At 48.2% G+C, this 19,444-nt stretch overlaps 1 protein-coding gene across 1 annotated transcript in view; it reads right to left on the reverse strand.

The window, feature by feature from the left end:
- Positions 1-9,912: 9,912 nt before the first annotated feature.
- PLEKHB1 (pleckstrin homology domain containing B1) overlaps positions 9,913-19,444 on the reverse strand; it is a 54,724-nt gene continuing 45,192 nt past the window's right edge. Inside the window, exons 9-10 of the mRNA XM_043504037.1 lie at positions 17,458-17,461; positions 9,913-9,924 (exon numbers count right to left, since the gene is read on the reverse strand). The gene's annotated coding sequence lies outside the window, so the exon portion shown is untranslated. The remainder of the gene's footprint in view (positions 9,925-17,457; positions 17,462-19,444) is intronic.

Consider the following 19,444-nt stretch of genomic DNA (forward strand, 5'->3'; position numbering starts at 1 on the left):
ATTTTAATGGGGTTTATAGTGCAAGCTGAGGATTGCTCATTTGAGTAAGGGTTTGCAAAATCAGCCCATTAGGACTTTTTTGCCAGAAAATGAGGGTTAGAACCTGACCTCCAGGAGTCGTGTCTTGAACATGTTAAACACCCTGTGGTTGCATAAACCAGGACAGCTCATATTTTTAACATTTTCAGTTGGTCGTGGTAGATTCCTACTGAAACCAGGGCGTACCTCTGACTAGCAGACATGTTTAACGCAACTTGTCCCTGCATCCACTGACTGCAGTCATATATAACACTGTGTTAGGGTCCATGACTCTCCACGCATGTTCCAATACTGACCTGTTTTCTAGTGAAAGGAAGCCCCCTGATAATGTACGTGGAAGCAGAATGTTTATTGTATGTACAGTGCTTCCTCATTCCAAGCTGTCTAGCTTTTTTTTTTGCTCCATCCATGCTGCCCGTTGACCCATAACAGGCTTGGTTTTAAATACGATTTTAAAACGGTAAAAATTTCCACTTTGTTTCTTTTCCCCTCCCCACTCTGGCTTGATGATGTACAGTACATTTTTGTCTTGATGCAAAGTAGCTGAAGAAATTGTAAAAGGGGGGAAAGGTACCTTCTCTTCTTCATGTTGGAATGTCACTGGTACCTCAGCTCTGTTTGATAATATAAAACAAAAACTTCTTAGCGCTTGAACTAAATAAATACCTGTCTCATTGGAACTCTTTGATGGCTCTTTTCTCTAAGAACATGGTGGGGGAAGGAAGGAACTCTGATTTATACTGTTAGCAGGAGGCTTGGCTCTCTTTTCTCTTGGAACAAGAAAATAGCTCGCTCTCTCTCCCTTCTCCCCCAAAGTAAGCTTAATGTGTCCATGAAATACTCACCAGTCTAAGCTACTGTGCCCTGTTCTGAAAATTTAATTCCACAGAGAGCATCACTTCAATGTCTTGTGGCACAAACTAGAGCAGCCTTTGCAACGTTAGCTCTTGGCTGTAGCAGTCGCTCTCTTTCTCTCCTTCCCCTGCAGCTGGTGACCACCTTGACCTTGGAAGTCAGTCATCTCCTCTTTTCTGTTTTAAAATCCTTGTAAAGAAAAACAGTCCCACAAGCAGGTACATTGGTGAGCAGCCCTCTGTGTTGAACCCCGGCCATTGGCACTGCCTGTCCTCCTGTTCAATTCGTCCTCTTAAGATCCCAGAGCTAGCTTCAAGACTGAGAGTGGAACTAGCTCGTATGATGAGGGCATGTGCACAACTGAGAGGAAGCCACGACCACTGGTGAAGATTCTGCTGGTAGGCTTTGCTTAATCAAGAAGAGAGATGGTAGTTGTTGAAATTGCTAATGAGGTAACAGTCCAATGCTGAAGTGCTGGTACATGTAGCAATGACTGGGAGACGCTAGCTAGGATTATGGGGGAGAAATACGGGAGAATTTCATAAACAATTAGGGACACCAATGTGTGAACCACGCATGGCCTAACATCAACTCATTGGCTCAGTGTCCCAAAACATACAGTGAAATGTCATGTCTTATCAACTGGTTCTCCAGCAAATGAGCTTTTGGATTTCCTGGTAGCTTTCACGTCACAGTACACGAGGCACTGGAACTAGTATCAGTGGATGCCCTCAGGCAATGAGCCATAAGCGCATCTGTTGCCAGGGGATGAGGAAACGCTGAGTGGCAATGTAGACTGGCTGAGACCTGAAAGCTCTAAAAACGGGGTGTAGTTGGAGGGAGTTGGAAAGCTCTGAAAGCCGCACTCTTGCTTTGTGCTCTCGCTAGTTGGGGTGTGGTTGCTGTGGGAGGTCCCTTCCAGCGTGAGTTACATTGACCTGTTCTCTAGGGCTCGGTGATCCCAGTTGTGCAGAGAACATACGTGAACATATTTCCCGAGGCAGTGTCTGCAGAGGATGCTCATGGCCCTATTATGTGCCTTCACCACCCTCAGAAAGGGTGACTTGCTAGTCCTCCTCTTTCTCCTGGGCAGGATGGCCAAAGTCCTATGGCCACCCCATTTCTAATCCAGAAATGTAGCCCCTGGACTAATGTCCCAGCGAGCAATGAGCTGAGTGGCCAACTCATTGTAACTTTTGCCTTCTGGGACCTGCTGCATCTCCTGTTTGGCTTTCCCTGAGGCTGAAGAGGGAGAAAACCTTGGCTGGGGCCTCTAAACCCCTCTGACTTTTCCCTGCTCTTGCATCATAGTTCCTGAGCTCAGGCTGGGCTGTGGCTTGGCCTGCTGGCCTCTAGCACACCTGCATGTGTGTCACAGTGAGGAATTCCTGCCTCCAGCGGTTTGTGGTCTGGGGTGTGGCAGCTCTGTGGGATGGCAGGCAGTAAAGGCCAGTCACAAGCCCTGAATCTTAGTTTCCGATGGACTGCGACCGTCTAGATGCTAAAGTAGGTCAGTGGTACCCTTGCATAATGGCCTGGGAGCTGGGAAGAAGCTCTTGCTTAAAAGATGCTGTGGTAGATTTGGGGGGACATGGGAGATAGAGGTGTTGCAGCTGAAAGAAGTAGCCAAGATAAAGCTTTTCCCTGTTGAGCCCAAGCATGATTGGGAGGGGTTGTGCTTTGTGTGTACAGGGCCTAGCACTCCAGGGCCCTAATCCCTGGTTGTGGCTTGTAGGCACTACTGCAATACAAATATTCAAAGCAGGCTTCCTGCTATAGTGCTTGAGCCATTACTGTGGGACGGGGTGCATTATTTCTGTTTTTAAATGGATTGTTTGGGGTAGGAGGGGAGATACCTAGCATAAGCAGTCTTTCTTGGCCACTCACAATGATGCCTAAACAGCTAGTAGATACTACTGGCTTGGGATCTATTTACTGGTAGTTAGGAGCTGAAACTGTTCATATGGTAGTACATTTTCCACAACCATCGTGCCCAGAGCCAGGTATGGCTATTTACCTTCCTCTTGTATGTAACTGAAATGTACTGATAATTTGGAGAAAGTCCAGAGGAGAGCAACAAAAAAGATTACAGGTCTAGGACCTATGAGGAAAGATTGAAAAAACTGGGTTTGTTTAGTCTGGAGAAGAGAAGCCTGAGGGGGGACAAATCTTTGAGTACATATAAGATTGTTATAAAGAGGAGGGTGATAAATTGTTCTCTTTTCCACTGAGGACAGGACAAGAAGCAATGGGCTTAAATTGCAGCAAGGGAGGTTCAGGTTGAACATTAGGAAAAACTTCCTAACTCTCAGGGTGGTGAAGCATTGGAATAAATTGCCCAAGGAGGTTGTGGAATCTCCATCATTGGAGGTTTTGAAGAACAGGTTAGACAAACCCCTGTCAGGGATGGTCTAGATAATACTTAGTCCTGCCTCAGCACAGGGGCCTGGACTAGATGACCTGTTGAGGTGCCTTCCAGTCCTACATTTCTATGATTCTATTAAATAAAAAGTTGACATCAATCTTATTAATATAACATTAAAGTTACAATGGTAACCACTCAGATGGCAGGAAATGCAAAAGTTCAGGATCCCCCTAGTAACTTTAAATCTCCCATGTTGCTCGGAGACGCTGGAGTTACTAGTAATATTAAATGTAACCAGGTGTGTTACTCTGGACAAGTGACTTTGGGCATGTCTACACTTAAAATGCCGCAGTGCTTCAGTGAAGACCAGAGGTGAAAGTAAGCCAGTCTGGTACGGCTTCCCCAGGCTGGCAATTTAAAGGGTCCAGGGGTCTCTGCAGCGGCCGGAGTCCTGGGCCCTTTAAATCGCCTTCCGAGCCCCACTCCCGGAGCCCTGGGGTAGTGGTGGCAGGGCTCTGGCCACTGCGGGGAGCCCCGGGCCCTTTAAATCATCGCCGGAGCCCTGCCGCTGCTACCCTGGGGCTCAGGCAGCAAGGCTTGGGCTGCGCTTTAAAGGGCCGGGGCTCCCCGCAGCGGCAGGAGCCCTGGGCCCTTTAAAGCACCGCTGGAGCCCTGCTGCCGCTACCCCAGGGGTCTGGCAGTCAGGCTCGGGCAGCAATTTAAAGGGCTTGGAGCTCTGCTCTGGTAGTGGTGGCTGGAGCCCCGGGCCCTTTAAATTGCCCCTGAGCCCTGAGGCTCCCAGCTGTGAGCTCTGGGAGTGATTTAAAGGCCCTGGGGTTCCCAGCTGGAGACCCAGGGCCTTTAAATCTTTAAAGTCCCCCCCTCTTCCAGTTGAGGCCACTCCCCTACTGAAGACTCTGCTGTACCAGTAAGTCCTTTAAGTTACTTTCACCCCGGTGAAGATGGCACTATGCCAATGGGAGAGCTCCCGTTGATGCCTTTAATCCCCCTCCACAATGGGGAGAAGCCTCCTGTTGACATAGTGCTGTCTACACTGGGCATTAGGCCAGTATAACTGCATTGCTCAGGGGTGTGGATTTTCGTACCCCTGCGGAGTTACAGCAATGTAAATCGATTGTGTAGACCTGGCCTTAATCTCCCTCTAGTACTTATCTGGCCCCTATCTCTGTAGTATCGAAGGGTCTCACAACCTGTGAGGTAGGAAAGCACTATTATCCCCACTGAACAGATGAGGAACTGCTTTTCTTTCCTATCTGTAAAAGGGGGCACATAATCCTTCCATCCTTTGTTTTCTTTTTAGGCTATAAGGCTTTCAGTGGAAGGACTGTCTCTTCTGTTGTGTTTACAGGGATTAGTGCAGTGGAACAGTGGTCACCACTAGATCCTCTAGGTGTTGTTATAACATAAATCTAATAACCTATGTCCCCACTGGGCCCACTTTACTCCAAGATGCAGGCAGCTATAAGTGGGTGTGGTGACAGTAGGGTGACCAGATGTCCCGATTTTTATAGGGACAGTCCTGATTTTTGGGTCTTTTTCTTATATAGACTCCTGTTAACCTCCACCCCTTGTCCTGCTTTTTCACACTTGCTGTCTGGTCACCCTAGGTAACAGATTCACCAATAGACGGTCAGGCCTCGGTAAATGAAATGTGGGCAAGTTGAAAGCAGTGCTCTCGCATTCAGCTTGTGCTGTACGATAAAACCGTCCTCAGAGTTAGGACTTTATTTGATGTAAAATGTTTAAAATAGACAAAACAAGGGGAGAAGAGGGAGTAGCATTCCTGGGGCGCTGATTTCAGGGCCAAGGCTTGAGCCTATACTGATCAGGAGCTATTAGTAACTGGTGCCTGCTCCATGGTCTGTCTGAAAGGAGCCATTCTTTGTGTGTGTCCTAGTGGACCTGTATCCACACCACAAAACCTTTGGTGTTATCTGCTGGGTGCTCCCCCCCCACTGACCACTGACTGCCCTTATCGGTGGGTGGAGCTTCCATCCCTGCACCAATTCTGTAGGCAAATACAATCCCTTGTGGCCCATTTCACCCACACTAAACTCCACAGGAAAACAACTCGGCAGGAGGATCCTGGGTTGAGGCTTGTGTATTTGGTCTTAGATGCGTGCCACCTAGTTTAATCCACAGAGCCAGGTGTGTGTACAGTGCTAATGGTTTAACCCCATGTACAACCTGAAGGAATTTTAAAAAAAGAACAGCAGTACTTGTGGCACCTTATTCCTGTTCTTTTTGCGGATCCAGACGAACAGGGCTGCTACTCTGAAAGGAACTTTAAGACACGTGCAACCTCCCTGCTGCCAACAGTCTCTCCTTTTGGGGACTGGACTCTGGGTTACAGGCTACCCTGCTGCAGCTTGAGCCTGTCTCGGGGACGTTGGCTGGGGGAAGGGTTTTGATAAGCCATCTTCACAGTGACACCTGCGGGCTGATGGCTGCCATTGTAGCACTAGAAGTAGCAAATACAAGTATATACTGCCTGGATAAGACCACAGGAGCCTGGCAGATCAAAGCATAGATTAGAAGTTCAGTGTTAGGCTGGATGGGACACACCTGTCCAGGATGCTAATCATTCAACTCCCTCCTGTGCCATTTTGTTTTAAACTACAGCTTCTGCTCCGTTATTCCACATTAAAAAGAAATCTTCCATGAGAGAGAATGAGGAACAATTTTTCTTCTCCTTCCCCACATGTTGCATGTAGTCTATATGGGGCATTCACTACCCTGGGAGCTCATGCAAGTCAGATACTGGAGCTGGATTTTAAAAGGGGGCTGGATAATTTTATGATCAAGAGAAACACTTAAGAGTTGTGCAGGTTAATATTATCAGAGAACTCAAATCCTCTACCTTGGCCTGTTGGTCAGAGCCCAGAAGGCTCAGTAAATAAAATTGCAGCAAACTACAAACAAAATATTGCTGTGAATAATTTCACTTGACTCTGAAGCATCAGACAGGAGAGTGGATGTCATGGGCCAGTGGTTGGATCCAATACAGCGAATCCTATGCCACCTATGTAACAATATTGTGTTGATTCTGACTTTACTCAAGGCAGGAGCCTCTTCTCTCTCATCATTATAAGGGCAAAGTATTTTTGGAATTGCTGGATGCCATTTAAGGTTCCAAGCTAGATTCTTCCAGCATTGCCACCTGTTTTCCAGGCTTTGCATATAAATGAAACCAGTTGAAAGCTCGCATTGTCGGCTACCCAGAGAGGTGGGCTGGAACAGCAACAGCTGCTGGCTTGTGTCAATCACTTGATTAAAGTTACTGCTAATTAAAGCACCTAAATCACTCCATCTATTTTCCTTCTGCAAAATCTGTAATGTCAATCAATGCCACAGTGGTGGCAGGGTTTCTCTGGCTCCAGAATATTCAGGTGATAATATGGTATCATTGGAAGTAATAAACATTTCTAATGCTAACTGTGGACAGACCTTACAATCGCTTATCTGAGCTAGTGAAGGACAATTGATAGAAATAATGTAGATTTGATCTTAGGGAGACAAGCTGGGAGAGGTAATATCTTTTATTGGCCCAGCCTCGGTTGTTGAAAGAGACAAGCTTTTGAGCTACAGAATTTTTCTGTGTAAATTCAAAAGCTTGTCTTCTTCACGCATCTTCTGTCTTTAATATCCCAAGTCCAACACAGCTACAACACTGTATCGATTTGATCTTGGCATTTTATAATGGGATGCTGCTGCTTTCCATTCAGATAAATAGTTTTTGATCAGACAGGGTGTGTAAAGTTAGCTCCAGCTGATCTGAATCTTTAGTCATAGAATGTCATAGCCATTTAACTTACAAGGTTGTCTATACAGAGATGCTCAGTTATCAGTCTGTTGTGCCTTGTTCCTCTCTTGCATGAGATCCTGTTGTATTAATCCTCAACTCAACTTTGTCTTTTCCCTTTTTGCCCAAGCAATTAGCCAGTTTTTGGTGCCTTGCTGGGTTGTTTCTGGCAGGAGGAGAAACTGATGATACAAGTCAGGTCTTACATTGGGCTGGTCCCGTTTGTAAACAAAGAATGGCCAAAGTCCTGTTTCCCTGAACACAGTAGGATCAAACACCATTGGGCACTTTCCTCACTCACAATTTTCAAGCCTGCCTGTTTCATGGGTCATGTGCTTCAAGAAGCTCTCTCCGCATCTTCTCTGGGCCACGCTCCGCACTACTGTGCTGGCTTACTGCCCTGACACACAGCTGCAACCAGTCAACATCCCAGCTCCTGCCTTTGCACTCACTCCACATGTTTTAGCTTCCATTCACTGCTGGCAGTGCCTTAGACAGTGGCTTCTATTATTACAGCTATCACTAGACAAAGGGGTTTTTAACTGCCACCTCATTTAGCCTGAATGAAGAGAGCTTAATGCACCCATTGATTCTTTTACCAGATCTGTGACTCGTGACCACGCTGTGCAGCATAACAATCGTAAGTGCCAAGAGGCCCCCACTGCGATCTGGGTCATGTTGTGCTAGGATCTGCACAAACCCAATGTGAGGTACAGTCCATCTCCCCCTGCCGCCCAAGAATTCAGTCTAGACGGGTGAGAGCTTGGCGTACCCTGGCCTGAGCCTCACCCCCATGCAGAGGACAGAAAACCTCCTCTCCAGGGCTGGCGACGGTGTACCTTTCACAAACGTTAATGTCTGGCTCCAGCTCTGCCAATGCATAGGTGGGGCTGTGAATGGGTGCCATGCTCGGGGGGGGAGATTTGCACAGGTGCCAATGGCAGACAGGCTCCTAACTCCCCTTGACACGGGGAACCTCTGGCATCGGTGCCTTTGGAAACTCTATTGGTGGTGGGGTTGTCGAGCAACATTCTAGAAACATTCCCCAAATAATTTCCTACCCCCCAATCGTTCAGTCATTCGCCTCCCTGCAGCAGGATTGAGCCAGCATGTAACTGCAGCAGTGGCCACTCGACCAATCCACTGCTTTTCTGAGCTGAGCAGTTAGCCAAAAGTCAGGGCCTTGCAGGTTGTTTCTCCTAGGAGTCCTCAATGTGACTATCAATGTGGTATCAGTGATATGAATCAGATATGTCTTTAGCATGATCTTGTGTGTATTTATACAGTCGGAAGGATTCGATTTTATCAGTAAATGTCGATAAATGTTGATTTCATCCTCCCCACACACACACAAACCGTCCAGAAATATTTCCGTTGATTTTATAATAGAAATTTACAGCTAGGCAAAGTAAGACAAATGCTGCTTGAGACATTATTAGTTTGATTTAAGGCTGGTTACTTTGACTGTTTTGACATGTGATGCTGACAATGTGTGTGTGTTAACACTTACAAAGCTTTAACTTTTTGATTCTCCGCATGTGCTGTCGTTAAATAATTCTGATCTGCCTACCTCCACTTCTGGTAACTGAACATAAGAACGGCCCTACTGGGTCAGACCAAGGGTCCATCTAGCCCAGTATCCTGTCTTCCGACAGTGGCCAGTGCCGGGTGCCCCAGAGGGAGTGAACAGAACAGGTTTCACCAACTGTGAAAATTTAAATGATAAAAATCTTTAAAGATGCTTAAAAATAAACATCAATATCTGCTGAAATGATCAAAAAACAAGTGGCTTGGCAGCATTCCAAACAGCTTACAAAGCATGTAGCTAAAGTCCTGTTTCCCTGAACACAGTAGAAACAACAAAGGGCACCTTCTAGTGAGCTCTGTTCTCAACAAGCCCTGGTCTTCTCCTTTCCCTCGGGCTCAAAGCTCCACCTGGCTTCTAGCTTCCAACCTATAACCCGATAGACCGACCCCTGCATTTGCAACTAGGAAAATCCCTCAGAACAGCCATTTAGCTCTGAACTGCCAGGAGTGAGAGCCCCACGGCTATTTTTACTACGTAAAGACTTCTGATTGCACGTGTTGCGTCCACACTGCACTCTAAGCCCAGGCTCTGACTCAGGTTTGAGCCCAAGCCCTGCTTCCATCCACACACACATCAGTCTGGCTTGGGTCAGAAAACACTCTGGACCTGGCTCCTAGGACCCTGCTATGGGGGTGGGTCACAGCATGTGACTCATGTCCATGCCCTGTCATTTTGTAACCTGGATGCAGATCAAGCTGCAGCCCTGAGTCAGCAGGTCTGGGTAGTACAGCATGAACCCATTAGCTTGACTGTCAGATCTGGTCCTGCAACTGTAAACCCAGGTCAATCAGAGATGAAATTTACAACCCAAATGAAAAATGGTCTGGTCGCAGGCGGTGAATTGGGACGAACGCCAAAAGCCACAGAGCTGGTGAGCCCCCTATGTTCAACGGGGAAAAGCCAGATCAAAGTGTGGAAGTAGATAAAGAGAATTTGGATGCAGGCCTCTGTATTGAACAGGAGTCAGGCTAACTCTAGCTTTAATAACGCGAGATTTGTAGCAGCAGGGGTAGTGTGAAGCGAGTGGAAAACAATTGTGAAAGAGGCTGTTGTGACCTTGTATTAGATAAGAATAGAATGCAGACTATAAGAGAAATGGTAAGAAAAATAAGATATCATGAAGGAATATTTATAAATATGCAGTTATTGCTTATTATTGTCTGTAATAAAGGTATAAATACTTGCTCTAATTGTTTATCTTTGAGAGACCTGCATAGGTGGGGGAAACCCTGTGTCCTAGTGCACTCTCTCCCTCTGTGCAATTGCTTGAGGTAATAAAGTGTATCTGATACCCAACCTGAGAGTGAGAACTTTGTTTTTCTCCAACAAAGTATTGACCGGAAAGAAAGGCACTGAAGATGGAGAGAAATGGTTAGTCAGCCAGCCTGGTCTCGATCCACAGCTTGAAAAGAGCTCAGCTGCCAGAGCCCTGCCTCTAATTTTATTTTCTTTGACTGATGTACATCATCAGCGTCTTTTTTTTTTTTTAAATTCCAGTACTCTTCCACTCCAGCAAGGCAGAAATAATTGCAGGTGTTCAGGGAGGAGCAGCATGAAGACGAGAGAGAGAGAGATCATACGTGTAGCTGAGCAGAGAAGCACAGAAAAGAATATAAATGAGTGAATCAGATTCTGCACTTTAAGACAGGAAACAACAGAGATCTGAGAAATAATAAATGAGAATTCAGAGAGGAATCTGTCAGGGCTGGAAGCACCCCTTCCTTCACCCCTTGTCCCGCCCACAGGAAAACTGTGTTTTGTTTGGTAATGGGGAGGGCGTAGCCAAGAGAGGCTGTGGCATTTGTGGAGATGTGGAAAGAATTGCAAGAGCCTAGTGGAGCTCCCCTCTGAGGAATGGCGAAGTGAGTTGTGTGGCATTAATGAGGCCTGCTCAGTAAATTCATCCTGATGGCAACGTTGCCAATTCTCATGACTCTAACTGCAAGTTGCACAAGTTTGGATGATTTTTCTCAAAGCCCCAGATCCTGGAATCAAGTGATTAAATAAGAACCTCTGATTTTTTTTAATTGAACGCTAATTTCCAGCCCTCGTGGTTGCAAAAGAAAATATGAAAATGTGAAGTGTGTGCAATCTAAAGGCTCAGAATCCAGAAGGTTTAAAAAAAAAAAAAAAGAGAAAACCTCACACTTATTTTCTTTAAACCAATCATGATTTTTGGGGGTCCAGACTCATGAATTTTGAATGCTCAGGGTTGGCAATACCATGACTGATACAAGTGTAGCGTATCTACAAACTCTTGTCAGTTTCTTTTCTGGAACATTTTCTGGTCGGAGTCAGTTAATATTTCATCACAGGAAAATTCTGGGTCAAATCTGCAAAGCAAGCGTTTCTTGTGATATGGTATCCAATCATCTGAGCAGCTGCTATTATTAAAGCCCTCACAAAGGTGCTTGGTGATGGTAACACAGAGAAAGAAAGTGTCTCTGACCCAGAGCGTTTACAGGCTAAACAGACTGACTGTACACCCAGATAGACTGCTGTGTGTGGGTAAAGGGCAGCTCTGGGAGCCCTGGGGTCTCTCTTAACTGAATGTGCGAGAGTATTTCTAGCCGTTTTTGGCATTGGGGAAGAGGTGGGGAGGCAAATACCACCATGCATGTTCCACATGCATTTGCTTGTCTGAGAAGCAATCTGCTTTGGTGTGTTAGCACCCACACGCTGCCCAGCCACGGCTGCTCCTAGGCTTCCTTTGTTACCGAGCCACCCAAAATCATGAGTCGGGCCCCCAAAATTAATGAGCTTGGCTTAAAGAATCATGCCAGTTTAAAAATAATAATGGATTCTTTTTGTTTGCCTGCTGGCATTGGGGCATTTAGAGTTCACATTTTCAAGCTCTGCTGTGCCGCTGTTGGAGCTAGAAATGCCCTTTTTATGCTAGTGAAAGTCGTGATGCTCATGTATTCACATGACTCCAGGAGCTGGGGCTTTAAGAAAAACACCAACTAGCACAAGACTCGCAATCAAATTGCTAGACTTGGTAACATGTCTGTCCATCTTTCCCCCAGTCTTATTCACATGCCTTACTCTGTGCTGCCCATTACACCTGGTCGTATCATCTCTGGTGAGAAAAAGGACCAGGCTGCTCAGCTCCTTTTAATCCCTCTCTAAGACACATTATTCTGTTCTCGATAGGTGCTTCTGCTCTCCTTATCATCGTAGTATCTGAGCACCTTCCAGTAGGGCATAAAGCGACGTGAGTAACATCAGTCATGTTGTTTGTACTCTCTCCCCAAGGACAGAGAAGTATACGGTGGGGTGCCATGTTTTGGTAGGGGTTGGGGTTTTTTAGCGTATATGCTGCTCTGTGTTTGTTAGAGAGGGCAGGTGGAAGAAATGTGTCGAGCCCTTGGAGTGGCAGATTGCAGATTTGTGATGATCCTTCATTCCTGGGGATGTGTCCTGGGAGCAGAAGTGTCATTATTTCCCCTAATTGTTTCCTCTAGAGTGAATTTACCTGAAATTGAGGTCTTCCCTTTGGAGCAGCCAACTGGGGCTTTTCTTCTTTCCACAGCACAAGAGGAACCAGTGACTGTTTTAAAGGCTGCACCAAGCTGTTACGATAAGGAAGGAGAATGTACGTAGCTAAGAGAACATCTCCATTTTAAAGGGCTTATATGGAAGGATACAGGCCAGCTGAAAATGGTCTTTTTATTTCTTTGCCAGCTGCCACACAAGCATATTATCAGAGACGCATACCAAGCTCCATAGTAAACAGTATTGCAACAATCCACTGAAGCCCTCTAGTGGATGGGATCAGAACTCTCAACTGTGTGTGTCATAAACCCTGTACTGCTAGGGGGGCTCGTGGTGATTCTCGGTTAGCTCAGATGCAGGAGTGGCTGTGTTGTATAGCATAGCTACAAAGGGGAAATCCTAGGTGGTTATGGATGCTGAGAGCCTGGAGGCCCTGCTCATGCCGCTATGGGCCTACATTCATAGGCTACTCACCAGTGTTGGAGACTTTTCTCTTCATCTCAGGAGGTGGTGGGAGATGCATGTGCGGGGGTCTCCCCTTTCTTCAAACTCTTACACCCTTTGGGCAGGCAGGTATCTCTCCCCTGCCCAGATCTAGCCCAGCGCCTTGATCAGCATGGACAGAACCCCAGTGCCATGGTAGAAAACACTCCACAGGGTGCGGTATAATCCCAGTTGCCTCCTCCAGTCACAAACCACCTCGATGGCTCCTCAGCCCGGCTCCTTAGTCCCAGATCCCTTTGGGCAGTGGCTGATGTGCAGTGCAGGCTCACAGGGACTATGCACTCAGGCTGCTTCCTAGCCCTGTCATCTAGCCCCGAACTCCAGCTGCATCCCTCCAGGGGCTGCACCTGGCCTCTACAGCAACCTGCACAGTCCCATCTCCAATGGCATCCTGTTCTTTCATTCAGGACCGTGGGCAGGAGGGGCAGGATTTATTGCCAAGGCTCTTGGAGGGGAGGTGGAGAGACCAGGTGCTCCTCTCTGCTCATCCTCAGCCGGGCTGGGATCTGGGGCAGGGCCACCCTTCACAGCACAGACCTCTGGTGCGGGGGCTCCACAATGAATCCCCAGGGAACCCTACAAGTGTCTGTGCAAAGTGCTGGTTCCTGTGAAATGTAATTGGCAGGAGCGCTGTTGAGCGGTTAGCACAGGGGACTGGGAATCGGCATTCCTCGTTCCGCTGCATGACCGTTAACTTAGCCTCTGTGCTTCCATTTCCGCTCCGTGAAACGGCATTCATGATGCACCTCCCTCGTGGGGCAAGGCTGAATGTGGGCAAAGTGCTATGAGATCAGCTAATGACGGTGCTATGGATGCACCCTGAATTATTAAAATTAACTCCAAGTGACGGCCTGTTCATCTCAGCCTGGCAGCTGCCAGGCTACCGGCCAGAGCTCAGCAGCCACAGAATCCAGCTCCTTATAGTCTAGGAAGTGAGGGACTGGAGTGGCCCAATGACCGAGGCTCTGGCTGTTTGTTTTATTTCACTGTGCCCTGGTAAATAGGGTTACTGGGGCAGTTCCTGACACAGACCTCATGCAATGGCAGCAAGAATGTGAGCAAGTCCCCTTGGGTGCTCAAGCTGGCGGGGCGTAAGGGCCCCTGCAGTAATTATCCTACAAGCCTTGATTGGCAAAATGGCCCAGAACCGCGTTATTGAGCGCAGGGCCGGGAAGGAACGCCAGCCCCCTGTCACTGTAGCTAAGGCGATCTCTGGGCCTTTGACACACAGTTGAGCAATTCTGATTCCACCCAGCAGAGGGCAGTGCTACCCGGACACACCAGGCCGCGTAACAAAGGAAATGCCCACCCCAGCCGAGCTTTGCGGCTCTGAGCGCATAGCAATGATTGTTGTGCTGTCAGATGCTGCTGGGGCCAGGTCTGAACCAGAGCCCTAGCTGCAAACATCCACCCGCTGTAGTGAGAGGTGGAGCTGAATCGTACCCCTGCAATAGGCCAAACCCTGCTCTGAACAGCTTCAGGCTTGGGGGCAGGTTTGCAGTGGGGGGGCCTGTCTGATCAGGGCTACAAAGAAAATTGACCCGCCAGATCGATGCAAACCTCAGCCTTAGACATAGCCGTGTCCCCCTCCCACAGGTGACCATAACTGAAAGGTGGGGAGTCATGGAAAAACAAGCCGAGGCCCCATTTTATGTCTACAATAGACCCGTGTTTCTCAACCACTAGGCTGTGTGCTCGGGGGTGGGGTCATGGAAAGCAACTCAAGGGGCATGAGGCGTTCAATTTTATTACAGTCTAAAGCAAAGAAAATCTCGCTCCGCCTCTCCCCGCACACCCTGACAAAGATCAGGGATTCCTTATCATCCTCTCCAGCCATGCACACAAATCAATTCCATTGGCTTATCATCGTTAGCACTAATGCACTTTTTACTCTTTTATATTAAATTTCTGGGGGTGGGTGGCAAAAAATGTTTGACTCCAAAGAAGGGGGTCGCCAAGCTGAAAAGGTTGTGGGCCAAGACCCTGGAATCTTACCAAGCTGTTCGGGGACATCTGCCGACTTTGTAAGATCAGGCGAAAGGGCACTAACCACTCTTAAGCCAAAGCGTCTAAAAAATCCAGGGGATTCATAAAATGGTGGGTCTATTGCAGGTGAAGTGCGGGGAGAGGCATCTCATGCTGACTTAGCAAGCAGATGAGTGCCCCTGGCTATATAATTGTGTAGCCCTGTGGGCCGCTACAGTAAACTCGCCCCCCTCCCCCAAGGGACTGTCTGAAGTATCCCTCTCTGCACTGACAGTCCTGTCTTTTAGCTGGAGAGAGCCTCGTTTTCCCATGCCCCTTGATTCTGCTGGCTCAGCCTGTGAGCAAAGCTAATTTCCTGGCCTCGAACAGAGGCGAGTTCATTTTGTGTTTGAGACGGTCGTGGTGCGTCAATGGACGAGCGTAGCATAGGCATCCTGCTGCCGCCTTCACTGCACTGCCTGCCACTCGGTCAAAACGCCCGAGTGGATTTTCAGAAGACTTTCTTGGCTGGTTTCCCGGTGACGGAGGAGGGGAGGGGCACAAAGTGGTAGAATAGGTGCTTATGTACTGGCAGGCGTGCTTCTGATACAGTCTGGTAGTGATGAGTTTGTTGGGAATTCTCTGGGGCAGGACACGGGCTATCAAATGCACCAGGACTACAAGGGGCGGGTGGGGGGAGTCCTTTAGCAGCATGTGGGATACTCAGAGCACCATGTAGCCACTGGCTTTTAGCTGCCTCCAGTTACGCCCACTGGACCATTTCCAGGCAAGAGCTGAGCAGGATTTGGACCAAAGCCAGCACAGAAACAAAGAAAGCGGCTGACCGGAAGCGTGTCTCGGAAACGACTGAGAAGATGCTGTCTGCAGCAAGGCCAAGAAGTTTGGACAGTTGGCTATTTGTCTGTCTGGGGGACAGTTGGCCCTGCACGATGGTCACAAATTCCTGGGGCTAGAGGGCAGGGAAGTGAGTACCTGTCAGCCTTCAGAAATCTGCCAGTCTGAATAATATGCAGATTAGAGTATTAAAGGAAGGTCCTGTGCTACCAGTAGTTATTTCTGAACAATCCTGCAGGGTGTGGGGCAGTCCATGCTTACCAGCGTGGTACAGCCTAGTAGGTCAAGCAGTAGCGTGGGACTCATAAGACCTTGGTTCTATTCCTGGCTCTACCACAGGCCTGCAGGGTGACCTTGGGCAAGACACTTCCCTGCTCTGTGCTTCAGTTTCCCCATTTGCAAAATGGGGTTAATGATGCTGTTCTCTTTTGTAAAGTGCTTTGAGAGCTATGGATGAAAAGTGCTGTGTAAGTATTATTAGTACCAGGAGACCAGAGAAATGAAAATGACAGGTTTCAGAGTAGCAGCCGTGTTAGTCTGTATTCGCAAAAAGAAAAGGAGGACTTGTGGCACTTTAGAGACTAACAAATTTATTTGAACATAAGCTTTCGTGAGCTACAGCTCACTTCATCGGATGCATTCTGAGCTGTAGCTCACGAAAGTTTACGCTCAAATAAATTTGTCAGTTCTAAGATACCACAAGTCCTCCTTTTCTTTTGAGAAACGAAAATGTGGCACAGATTTAAAAAAAGAGAGAGAGAGGTGATCCTGCAATTACCATTCCTAATTCTAACTTTTTTCATTGCTTTGCTAGATGAGTTGAGAGGAAAATAACGTATGATGTGATGAGAGAGCGAAAAGATTAGCTGCTGGAGGGAATACCGTAGATGGTCTTGATGTTGATATAGCATCTCATAAAAATCTTACTCTCAAAATGACCCAGATACAAATAGTCCCCCTGGCTTAAAAACGGTGTAGAGGCCAAGTGTGGGCAATGGCTCTCAGATTGGGGGAGGTGTCGGGCAGGGGGTACGGGCCCCGTTTCATGAATGAATGTCATTAACATGCAGCTTGTTCCCTTGGCAGATCAGAGCTGATACTAGTCAGCGGAGTTGTGAGGCCAGAGAAATAATAACACAGAAAGGTTATGGAGGGCTGGAAAATGTAGGAGGTAGATAAGGAAAATGCAGGAGAATATATCTGCACCAAACCAACCCTACAAGTGCACCCATGTGAGTCCGGGAACAGCGGTGCACTGTTGCTATGGGCCTGCCCACGGAATGCCTCTGCCACAACTCCTGGCACAGCCCCCTTGAAGTGGGGGATTTTGAGAGGGAATTGTGGGAGAAGCGGTCAAACCCCCACAAGTCCATGCATGGGCAACGCCTCCAAGTCCCAGACATGTCTTTGCTCTCAGCTGCATGAGGCTTTGAAATGTCAGAAAAAACAGACAATTCCCAGGACAGGAGTAAGAGAGAGATGATACCCCCAGACAGACTATCGCCTGCTTCTGCATTGATGCACGACCCCCAGCGCATGCATGAGGGTCCAGTCCAGCCCTGGTGATACTCTGAGACTGACACAGAGTCTCTAGAAGGTAGAAATGGAAAAGATCCAGCAGCTTACCCGCTCCATCCCCCTCTGCAGTCAGGCTTCTCCCCACTAGGAGAGTCTCCAGTGTACCTAGGAATGGCCCCCGCTGGCTCCAGTACAACTAGGAATGGCCCCCCACCTTCCCAGGGGACACTCTTCTGCAGCCGACTGCCAGACATCGAGTTCCACCCTGAACAATTCCTCTGCCACCTGGGTGTTCCCACCCTCCCGTTGTTTGTAGGCAGTTCTCCTGCCCCACCCTTCATAGCCAAAAATCTTCCTAATGAGCTCAATTCAGGAGCAAGGGAAAGATTGGTGCACTGCCGAGTGCCACCTTCCCACTCACTTGAGATCCTCAGAAGAGCCAGTTGCCACACACAGCAGATTGTGCAGATGTTCAAGCTAGGATCACACATGCTCTGCTGGCGTGGCATCTCCTGAGCTCGGCTCTGTTCCTCTGGCCTTTTGCTTAACCTACACCCCACCATCCCTCCAATTAGTCTATATAACTCCATCTCTGGCTGGGTTTGAGCCACCAACCAGCAGCCACGCACGCTTGGCCATCGAGACACTCCAGGTCCTGGGGTGCCCAGAACTGAGAGCACTATTCCACTATTACAGGTTTCAGAGTAGCAACCGTGTTAGTCTGTATTCGCAAAAAGAAAAGGAGGACTTGTGGCACCTTAGAGACTAACACATTTTTTTATTTATTTATTTTATTTATTCCAGTATGGGGCCATCAGCTCCCTCATCTGTGATGCCTTTGCCTAGCTTCTGCTTGCTCCGCCTGGTTTTGGGATGCATGGCTGTGGGAGCTCGCAGCCTCCCAGAGCACCACGCTCGCTGTCACGGGGCGTATAGATCTCAGTCCCACTGTCACAGACACTGGAGAAAACCCCGCCCGTTCTGCATGTAAATAAAGGACAAGGCTAAACTGCCCAGCTGCTGCCTAATTAAATATAGATCTTTGGGGGAAGAGTTTAGATCTGTTTGTTCAAGTGGCGTCTCTGTGTTCCGTGCTTTGCGAGGGGGATTTGAGACAAGACCCCTCAACCTGTTGCAGACTTTGTCCCCCTGGCAACAGCTGAGCAGGGTGCATTAGCCATTCTGCGAGGCAGAGGAGCAAATCCTGCATCCTCGATGATTGGCCGCAGTTCAGGCTTCGGGCAGAGCTCCTGAAGCTCCTCATGGTTTGCGATCAGAGCTGCTTTGCACCTGACCCATCCATCTGGAGACTCTGGGAAGGGTCCCATTTTGGAGCTTGCCCCATCTGTTTGGGGCCCTGGGTTGCTCTGCCAGGCTATTCGAGGTTGGTTCCATTGTTATTAGTGATCGGCCTGTAAGTGAATTTAGCACTTGAGAGGCTGATGACATTGTGTTTGAGCCAAGCACATTGTGAGCCACCCTGCCTCCTGCCCGCACAGCTCTGCCGGCCAAGCCAAGGATGGCATGGCATGGTATTGCCACCTTTACTTCTCTGCTGGTGACTGCAGAGCTGGATCCTCAGTCAGCAGCTGCCACTCTCCGGCCACCCAGCTCTGAAGGCAGCAGTGCAGAAGTTAAGGGTGGCAATACCACAATCCCCCTAAAATAACCTTGTGACTCCCTTTTGGGTCAGGACCTCCAATTTGAGAAACTCTAGTCTCCCCCTGTGAAATCTGTATAGTGTAGGATAAAAGCACACAAAAGAGCAGATTTCACGGGGGGAGATCAGAGTTCACAGTCCACAATGTGTTTTTCATGGCCGTGAATTTGGTAGGGCCCTAGCTCTATCCCATCACGGTGGAAACTCTCCAACTCATGGAAAGCTCGGTTCTCTAGAGAAGTCCTTGTAGCCAAACAACTAGGGCTGCAGCTGGAAAAGCAGGCGGCCTCCAGGGATAGAAACTAAGCACAGCGACTTGGCACTGAATGAGCCGGTGACATTTCAGAGAAGACTGAGTCTGACTTTTTTAGAAATCTTTGATTAATTCCTAGCAGATGGAAACTGAGCTAGTCCTCTCCTTTCCCTCCCTGTTCCCCTTTCCTTTTCTTCCCTTCCCATTGCTTTACTTCTTCATTCCTCCCTTCTTTTGGAGGGGGAAAAATCAATAAAATGTAACTCTGTGACCTTGGGCAAGTCCCTTGGGCCAATGCTTTCACAAGGGGCCACTGATCTTTGGGCATCTCTTGCCCAATGTGAGACATTTGGGCCCAATTTTCAGAGGTGCTGGCCAGGGCCGGATTAACTCTCCTGTGGACCTGGGGCTATTAGATTTTTGGGGCCCCTGTATACAAGTCTTTTTCCTTGGAGGGAGTTTGGTGCAGGAGGGGGCTCCAGGCTGGGGCAGAGTGTTGGGGTGCAGGCTCTAGGAGGGGGTTT

The sequence above is a fragment of the Dermochelys coriacea genome, chromosome 1, assembly GCF_009764565.3.
Source record: "Dermochelys coriacea isolate rDerCor1 chromosome 1, rDerCor1.pri.v4, whole genome shotgun sequence".
Classification (NCBI taxonomy): Eukaryota; Metazoa; Chordata; order Testudines; family Dermochelyidae; genus Dermochelys; species Dermochelys coriacea.